Genomic DNA, 10,214 nt, shown 5'->3' with positions numbered 1-10,214 from the left:
CTTCTCCTTATTCAAAAACTATTTTTATTAGACTCAGAATCTACATGACTAAAAAGAAAGCTTCTCTCCTTTTTACTATTTCTTCCTCCTGCCTAAGTAGTGCCCTTCAAGAACCCAAGGGAAGGGGAAGAGGTTAAAAGACAGACATGACTGGAGGTTGCAGGGCCCAACCTTGATAGCCCACCACCAGGGGGCAGCATCAGAGAGACAAGGGCAGGGGGGCCTGCGAGGAGCGCCACGTTTCTGAACTTTTTCAAGCCCTGCCTGCCCACCTTTCCATCTAAGGGTTTCGTTTTACGTAAGTGGCCAAATGAACTCCAGAATCTTATGTTATCCTATCCCCGGTTCCAATCTGCTTAGCATCTAAACTTTTCTTAAATATTTGAACATTTCCCAAACAACTTCACAGAACAAAAACAAAAACAAACAAACATAGACTGACAACAATTTTGAGAGCTGATTACAAAAAGAGGACTTTGATTTGGTATTTAATTTCTTGTATATTTCAGAGATAGATAGATAAAAGACAGATAGCACAAAAGGCATTACTGGAATTCATCATGGAAACATTCCACGATGACTATTATGCAGCCATTAAAAGCAATAATGTAGAAAGATATGTGTTGGCATAGCAAATGTAATGTCTTAGAGTGTGCGTGTGTGTCTATGCATAGAGAAATATATAGAATGATGGTCATTTAAGTGATAGGAATACTGCTGAATTTATATTTTGTTATACTTTTCTGCATCACAAACTTCTTTATAATGATCATAAATCTTTTATAAAATTAAAAAGAAAAAAAAGAAATAAAACTATTTTCTCCATCGGGGAAACAAGATTTACTTTTTAAAAGTAAACTTTATCAATATGAACCTGAGAAGCCCCAATTTTTTTTTAAGTGTAAAATGTACATTTAAACTTGAGCTTTCACTGTGACTGCTAAATGGATGCTTAATTCCCAGTCCTTGTGTTTCCGCAGAATTCTTCTAGACCAACCTCCAGATGGGACAGTAATGGAGTGAACTCTTCTGGTTACTTGCTCCACCAGTCCTCCCTCTAGGAGGAGAATTGACCTCTCTGGCTGTTGAGATCGTCTGGCGCCTGATAGTCTTCGGGTCACATTTCTCTGCTGGGCAGAGGGAATGTATTAAATGTCACACTGTTTGGGATTTCTTTTCCTCCCTGGTCCCTTGAACCTGTCAGTACTTGTCAGAGGCTCAGCAGGTATTCACGCTCTTGGTTTCAGCTTCTCCACCTACAATTTGGTGGGAAAGTCAGGCTTGTGGAGGGAGATGGGAGACACTACCACATTCTTCATTTAGCAGCTTACCTATCTCTGAACACAATCTTAAATAAACTATAATTCCACTGAAATGCAAGGAGAACCCATTGAAACTGCTCTCGTCATAACACTGCCCTTCAGATTATTATTATTTTAATGGCCTTTGAAGTTGCCATTATCCATTGCTCATGACAAGTATAATGATCACTAATACAACCATCATTAGCTAAATGCTTCTAACTCTTTCCTACCAGGCATAGTCCTTCAGGGGTCTCATGCTCAAGAAGTCAGTCTCTGCTATATAGACATTTCTCCAAAGAAGACGTATAGATGGCCAATAGGCACATAAAAAGGTGCTCAACATTACTAATTATTAGAGAAAAGCAGATCAAAACTACAATGAGGTATCACCTCACACTGGTCAAAATGGCCTTCATTAAAATGTCTACAAATAACAAATGCTGCAGAGGGTGTGGAGAAAAAGGAACCCTCCTACACTGTTAGTGGGAATGTAAATTGCTGCAGCCACTATGGAAAACAGTATGGAGGTTCCCCAGAAAACTAAATATAGAGTTTCCATATGACCCAGAAATCCTACTCCTGGGCATATATCCAGAGAAAACTCTAATTGGAAAAGATACACCCACCCCAATGTTCACAGCAGCACTATTTACAATAGCCAAGACATGGAAGCAACCTAAGTGTCCATACACAGATGAATGGATAAAGAAGATGTGGTATATATATACAATGGAATACTACTCAGCCGTAAAAAAGAATGAACTAATGCCATTTGCAGAAACGTGGATGGACCTAAAGATTATCATACTAAGTGAAGTAAGTCAGACAGAGAATGACAAATACCATAGGATATCACTCATATGTGACCTAAAATATGACACAAACGAACTTATCTATGAAACAGAAACAGACTCACAGACATAGAGAACAGACTTGTGGTTGCAAGAGGGAGGAGCAGTGGGGGAGGGATGTATTGGGATTTGAGGTTAGCAGATGCACACTAGTATATATAGGATGGAAAAACAACAAGGTCCTACTGTAGAGCACAGGGAACTATATTCAATATCCTGTGATAAACCATAATGGAAAAGAATGTGAAAAAGAATATATATATGTATATATATAAAACTGAATTACTTTGCTGTAGACCAGAAACTAACACAACATTGTAAATCAACTGTACTTCAATAAAATAAATTTTTAAAAAAGTCAGCCTCTGGTTATTCCGCCCATGAACATCCACCTCCAACTTCCAGTACCCTCTGTGACACTTAAATGAGTTAATTCACATAAATCTCCTAGAATGGTGTGCCTGGAACATAGGAAATCCTCAATAACATCAACTGCTGATGCTCTTATTGTCACTATTGTTGTTGTTGTGCTAGAACCATCTAATTCTAAACCTGCAGTTGTGTTGCTGCGGGGGCTTTCCCCCAGCTCCCCACCACTTCCAGGAGTTTTCTTTCTCCCTTTACAAAAGTTCCAGCCTGTGTTTCCTTTCACAGCCATGTGGTGTCACCAGCACTTCACAAACGTTCATCTGAAGTGGCTTGTTCATTTCAGCAACAGGATCATGCCTCTGCTTAAACAAAGAGCCAAGCCTCATCAGACAGATCTTTCCGTGGATGGCAGAAACATTTCCTTTATATGTCTGTTTCATGGAGATGTATTTAGCACTGAATTTTGTGTAAAGTACCGCTGCTTTAGCCTCCATATTTCCTGTTAATTATGCTGAGAAGATAGAAGCACACCAAGGAACAACTTGAAAAGAATAATGGTAATTTATTGAACACCTGCCAGGTGCGGGCACTGTCCTAGGAGAGACAAAGTCCCTGCCCTCCTGGAGCTTACAGAGTAAGCTGAGCCAATGATGAAGATGAAGCTAGAGGAAGGACAGAAGCCACAGTGCAGATCACCTTGTATAGTTCAGGATCTTACAAATCTGGCCAGCCCCAACCTGGGTCTGAATCGATAGCAGCCCCCAAACAGGCAGCCCACGTCATGATGCTGGGTCACGTTGTCTAGGGGGAGCCAGATATCCTCAGGCTTGTGTGACTTGTTTTAGATGTGAGGTGAAAATTTTGCAAATGCGATGATGTGTCTGTATGTGTGTTTCCTTTGGTCATGTGTGCATCTATCCAGTCATGTGGAGATGAATTAAAACCCCAGCTCTACCTTTTCCTTGCTGCATGACCTTGGCCAAGTCACTTATCCTCTCTAGGCCCTCAGTGCTCATCTTTAAGTGGAGGATAGCAAGGCTTTCTTTACAGAACTGAGATGAGGATTACCTGAGATAACGTATATAGACCACTTAGCACTGGGCCAGACAGATCATGAACACATGGTAATTGGTAGTTATTAGCATCCCTATTATAACAATTACGTTAACCCCAAACCACCAGGTACCAAGCATGAGCCAGGTACCGTGCTTGGCTCTGCACAGAGCAGAGAAATCAATCCAACATAATCCTTGCACTGAAAGAGCTTCTAATTCAATAGAGGAACAAATTATACACCAAATAATGATCATACAGACTGACTGGAATCACATGCCAAGAGAGGAACCACAAGTTGTAAGAGAATCCAAGGCAGGAGAGTTGCTGTGAATGTAGGAAAGGAGAATTAGCCTAGACCTTTGATCTAAACACAAGTAGGGGATGGAGGGGGCAAAGGTCAGACCCATGGACCCAAGACGGTGCAGAGGGAGCCAACTCCACCACCCAGGGTTGCTTTTACTGGGAAAAACAGAACGCAGGCGGCAGCCTACTAGGAGTGCCCATGCAATATCCTCAAGAAAGCTTCCTTCTTCTCCAAGGCTTGCAGTAGCTGACAAACTGGGTCATATAGGTGCCCCCTTAAGGTCTCACAGACATCCTGTGAAGAGAGAAGCTGTGCGTCTGCTCACAGAAATTTCCAAAGTGCCAGAGAAAGACTAAGCCCCTGTCTCAGGTCCTAGAGCCTCCTGCATTCATGACCACCTGAGGACACATTCAGCAAACCGCCTCTGTGACACAGTGTCTTTATAGCCCAGAGCTACACAGATCGACCTCTAGCACAGATACTTTCCTTCTGGGAGGGTCAATGAAGTCTTCAAGAATGAGATGACTTTGATCTGGGCCTTGGGGGGATTTGGGGAAGATGCTCTAGAAAGAGAGAAGAGAGAAGTAAGACAGAGGCAGAGACTGGAATGCACAGACCATGTATACAGTGTACATCTGGTAAATTATCCTACTCTGCTGGAGCAGAGGACACCTGTACTGTTGACAATATGTCCAGGTTCCAAGTGCTTCAGAGAGTGCTTACATTGTACGGGGTTCTAGGCTCAGGTCCGGCATGCCTTATCTCATCAAGTCCTCACACACTAGATACTGTTATCTGTGTTTTTCTTTAAGAAAGTCTGAGTGAGATAAGTGACTATCTAAGGCTACAGAGATAAAGCCTGTTAAAGTGGAATTCAGCACTGACCCTAAGGCTTAAGTCACTGTGCAATCTTAGCTTCCAATATGATTGGAAAAGTACCTTAGGATTCGGTCAGAGAGGGCCTTGAATACCTAGCAAAGAACATTGCATTCAGGGAAGCGCAAGCTCTGGGGTGAGAACATTTTGGAAAGATCCGAGGTTGTGGTGGAATCTCCTTAAGCCTGAGCAGAAAGGTACATGCAGACCCAAGCCTACACACAACCGAACCTGGGGAGCAGAAAAACTGATTTGAGGTAAGGTGGTGTCTGCTGGGAGTGTGACTCCAGGGCACAGAGGAAGTCTCCCCAGGTGTTGGCTGTGCTCACTCTGCCACTCTTGGACAACAGTCTGGGCTTCTGTCATCTTTAGACCCAAAGGGCCACGTGACTTGTTTCCATGGTTATACACATTTGTGCCCAGTAAAAATGAGCTAGCCAGGAGGCAGATGAGGAGAAGAGAGTGGAACTGATGAGAATTTAGTGTCTTGCAGGGCCTCCCCTACTGCCCTGGCTCTCTTGGGACCACCATGGGGGGCCTTGGGCTCCTCCCTTCCTTAGTGAAGGAGGGGAAACTCACTAGAGCTGCTGGAGCATGGAAAGCATCCGGCCGTGAGTCAGGTCACCTTGAATGTGGATGATGACCTTGGGCAAATCTTTGCGCCATTTGTAAAACAGTAGGACAAACCAGGTGATCCTGAAGAAACTTTGTTTTGTTGTTTTTGTTTTGTGGTTAAAAAAATGCATAACATAAAATTTACCATCTTAACCATTTTCAAGTATACAGTTCAGTGGTGTTAAGTATATTCACATTGTTGTGCAACTGATCTCCAGAATTTTTCCTCTTGCAAAATTGAAACTCCATTAAACAAGAACTCCCATGTCCAGCCCCCTTCTGTTTGGTAACCACCATGTTATGTTCTGTTTCTATGAGTTAGACCACTTTAGATACATCGTATAAGTGGAATCATACAATGTTTGTCTCTTTGTGGCTGGCTTACTTCACTTAGTATAATGTCCTCAAGGTTCATCCATGTTGTAGCATGAGACAGGATTTTTTTGATGCCTAAAGCTCAGCTTCTCTGTACATCAGTGCCAAATCAAATCTCGGAGACAGAGTTTTGGGTGAAGGAGAAAAGGATAGCTTTATTACTTTGCCAGGCAAAGGGGGACACAGAGGGCTCCTGACTCAAAAAACTATGTGTCCCCACTTGGAGAGGATAGTGAGAAGTTTTATAGCAGTGGTTCAAAGAGGGCATGATCAGCTCATGGACATTCTTCTGATGGGTTGGTGATGAGGTAAGTAGGAGTCAGCATCATCAACCTTCAGGTTCCAACTGGTCTGGGGTCTACATGCCTGTGGGCAGCATACCATCGTTAATCGTTAATCGTTAACCTCTCCCACCTGGAAGGGGTTTCAGTATCTGCAAAACAGCTCAAGGATATTGTTGTGTGTATCCTTTGATGGGGAACTGGGGACGTTGTCCCAAGGTTGCCCTATTGTTTCTCTTGACTGTTTGTTTCTCCCTGGTCTCACATCCCCTCTCTTCCCTAATTAACAACTGTTTGAATCTGCCCACTGGAACTCGGGGAAGGTCATGTAGGCTGATTGAAGGATATTTCCTGTAATCAAAGAAATGGGGGAACACAGAAAGGCTTTGTGCCCGGGAGCCCCAAAGGGCCCTGCTCAGTATCATTTAAGGCTGAATAACATTCCATTGTATATATATGCCACATTTTGTTTATCCAGTCACCAGCTGACAGACATTTGGTTGCATCCACCCCTTGGCTACTGTGAATAATGTTGCTATGAACATGGGTGTGCAAACATCTTTTCAAGACCCAGCTTGACTCTCAGGTTTAAGATGCAATTAGTTTGGTTGTGTGTTTTATTACTGCTTTCTTTAAACAAACAAACAAATAAACAAACATGGAGCCTTTTGAAGAGTGAACTAATTGAGATTAACACTTCAGATGCTGCAGGGTGACATTAATTTGGGAAGTTTAAACACTCAAAGCTAAGATTTTGGCACTCAACGAAGTCCCAAAGCTGCAGCACCAGGAGGAACTAGAATAGCCCTAAACTGGGGCCTTGCAGAGAAAGCCCCGGCATCATTATGCTCTTCAGTCACAACATTATCTAGGAAACCCTTTCAGCAGAGATAATGGGGATCTATCCGTATAAGTCATTTGCTGGATGAGTTATGCATTGACTTGTTGGAAAATATGGGAGATTACATGCCAGGTGTGCAGGAAAAACATTCTTCAAATTCAGTCACGTATACTATACCCTCAGGGAAAAACATTTAGGATCCATACAGTTTCCCTTGAAATAAAGGTTTGCTTTTCCTCTCCTGAATAGCATGGTTGAAAGGTCTGGCCAACAATCAGGCTGGCAGGCATGTTACTAAATATTGGAACCTCTGCTTTCAGCACGATGACTCAGTGGGGTGGTGGGTGTTTGTTAGATGATTAATGTTTCAGTATAGGTGTGCCTGCTGGTTGGGGCACAGAAGTAACTTAAATCGCTAATCGCAGAATCCTCTTCAGAGAAAACTGTAGTGAAACCTGGCTGGTCCATTGAAACTCTCCGCCCTGGGTTTTTTGCCACAATGAGAATGCCTCTCTCAGGATGGTAGGGGGAGAGCCAAGCCGTTCTTCTTAATGACACTTGCCAAGCCCTTGGCTGGGAGTGTGGCTGTGATGAGCACAGTCTCTACCCTCGAGGTCCTAGTCCAGTGGGGGAGACAGAGAGAGGTAGGCAGTGTGGGAACAGAAGTAGGAACAAGCCTTGGGAGCCCAGAAAAGCAGAGCTAACTCAGGCAGAGTGAGAGGAAAAGCATTGCACAGATTACTTCTGACTTGGGTGTTGAAGAATGAGGAGTCTTACAGGCAGAAAAGCATAAGGAAAGGCAGTCTAGGCCGGGGGAAACAGCATGCGTGCGTAAGAATGGCAGGATGGCTGAACAGCAGAGGGTTGAGGGTGAGGTTGAGACTTGGGAAGCCCTCTTAATGAAGTGTGAGAACTCCAGAACAGGCCCGCCGTACCCCTGCCAGGAGCTCTGGGGGGATGCGATGCCATTCCTGGTCTCCCTGGCTGCCCACAGTGTCTGACCAGGGAGAAACCACAGCTTACACTGTGCAGCTGCGTGCCCAGAACCGAGGATGGAGAAGGCATTGCTTCACGGGTGGCACAGGCACCACGTTCGTGGCTGTGTGTGGGGAGGAGGCCCTCAATCACCAACGAGGAGACCTTGCCAGCTTTGAGGGCATGTTTCCTCCGGTGAGGCTGAGGAGAGTGTGAAGAATACTCACCTCTCGGCTCCTTTCTGCAGCAGCCCTGGCCAACCCAGCCAGTGACCTGAACTCACCAACATTCCTGGGATGCAGAAACAGCATCCACTGGCTCCAGCCAGGTCCCTGGGTGTCCTGGCAGCATGCCAGCGAGGGGAAGGTGACACTCTGAGAGAGCAGCAAGAGAACCTAAGGCAAGGTGACTGCAGGCGGGGAGGAAGCTTTCGTTTTCTCTCAGAAGGACTGGCTGGTGGCAGCCCGCTATTGTCCAAAGCAGGTTACCTGTGGTTTGGGAGACAATGCTTTTTATCATCCCAACCATGGCTCTTCTATCTGGGACACAAGCTATACTGAATGGGACACTAGGAAAAGAGAGAAAAATTAGACAGTGTTAGGCAAACCTAGACTCTCTCTGGGGTGCTCTTCTTTCTAAACATTTTTAGACTGAAACTGCGTCTCCTGGGAGAGCCTCTAATGAATATGGAACAGTCCTGTCTCACTAGACAGATTTCTCTTTGTCCGGGAGTTCTGAGTGTCTTCTCTAGCCTCCAGAAACTGTAGGTGATTTTTTAAAATAATAATGAATGATTTAATGAGAGGTAGGCAGAGCTGGGCAGAACTATGGAGAACTCCCAGAGCAGGGGGATGCCCAAAGTGTGGAGTATGAGGAAACAGGTTTTTTTAGCATTGTAGCTATTTTATTTTTAGTTATATTGCTTTAAAAAAACCAACATGAGTCTACATGTTGAAAAGTATATCTTCCTCTCATCTTCCTCCTTCCCAAAATGGAACAATTGCTATCAATTTGTGGGTTTTCCTTCTAGACTTTGTTCTATGCCCATAGGGCGTCAGCATGTGTCAATACAGACCTACACATAGCTAGATGAAGAGATAGACAGACAGGACCGGAACTGGGATACAGATAAGGATAGAGACACAGCTGATGTCAGTTGTCCCTTCCTGTTCATCAGGAACGGAGAATAGAAGAGCTTAGCTCTTGGGAACAGGGAGTGAGGAGTACACATTTTCTGTTTCCAGCCAGCTGAGCAGTTACACTGGGAGAGACAAGCCAATACTTGGGAGGAAGGAGAGGCTGGAGAAGCCAGACCCATGGTGATGTTGAGATTTCTAAGACAAACAGAAGAGATGGGTCTAAGGTTACCCGACATGATGGAGGGCCTGAGCCCTCTCTGTCCCTGGATTGCTGCAGGATCTCTGTAGAAACTTGACCATATGCCCTAAAGCATTGACGGTGGCCTCAAGGGTCTAATGGCAAGTGTGCTGTCAGTGGAGGAAACCACAGGGGATGATGGAAAATACTAAATTTGGTGAGGAGAAACTGGAATTCTTAGAATTAGAATGAAAATCATACAGGCACTTTAGAAAACAGTTTGAGAGTGTCTTATAAAGTTAAACATACACTGACCATATGACCACTCCTAGACATTGATCCAAGAGAAATGACAACATATGTCCAGAGGTTGCCTACCAATGTTCCCAGCAACTTTATTCATAGCTGCCCAAAAGCTAGAAGCAACCCAAGTATATCCATCAACTGGTGAATGGAGAAACAAAATTTGGCATACCTATACAATGGAATACTTCTTAGCAATAAGAAGTAATGAAGTACTGCTGTACACAGAAACATGGATGAATCTCAAAAGCATTATTCTAAGTGAAAAAAGCCAAACAAAATACTACATGCTGCATGATTCCATTTATATGAGATTCTACAAAAAGCAAAACTATAGCGATAGGAAGCAGTGATCTCCTGAGGCTAGGGATCTGGGGAAGGAATTGACCACAGGGGCCGTGAGAGAACTATTGGGGGTAATAGAAATGTTCTATATGATGATGGTGGTGGTGGTGATGGTAGATGTCTGCATATGTGGGTTCCAACTCTTCAAATTCAGCAGTTAAAATTGGTGAATTTTACCTCAACTCTAACTTCATAAAAAATTGTACTTTACTAAAGCTGACAAAACTTTTTTAAAAAATTTATTTATTTATTTATTTATTTTTGGCTGCGTTGGGTCTTCGTTGCTGTGCGCCGGCTTTCTCTAGCTGCGGCAAACGGGGGCTACTCTTCGTTGCGGTGCGTGGGCTTCTCATTGCGGTGGCTTCTCTTGTTGTGAAGCACGGGCTCTAGGCACACGGACTT

This window comes from Leucopleurus acutus, assembly GCF_964270905.1.
Source record: "Leucopleurus acutus genome assembly, chromosome: 14".
NCBI lineage: Eukaryota > Metazoa > Chordata > Mammalia > Artiodactyla > Delphinidae > Leucopleurus > Leucopleurus acutus.
Note: the sequence above shows the minus strand (reverse complement) of the source record.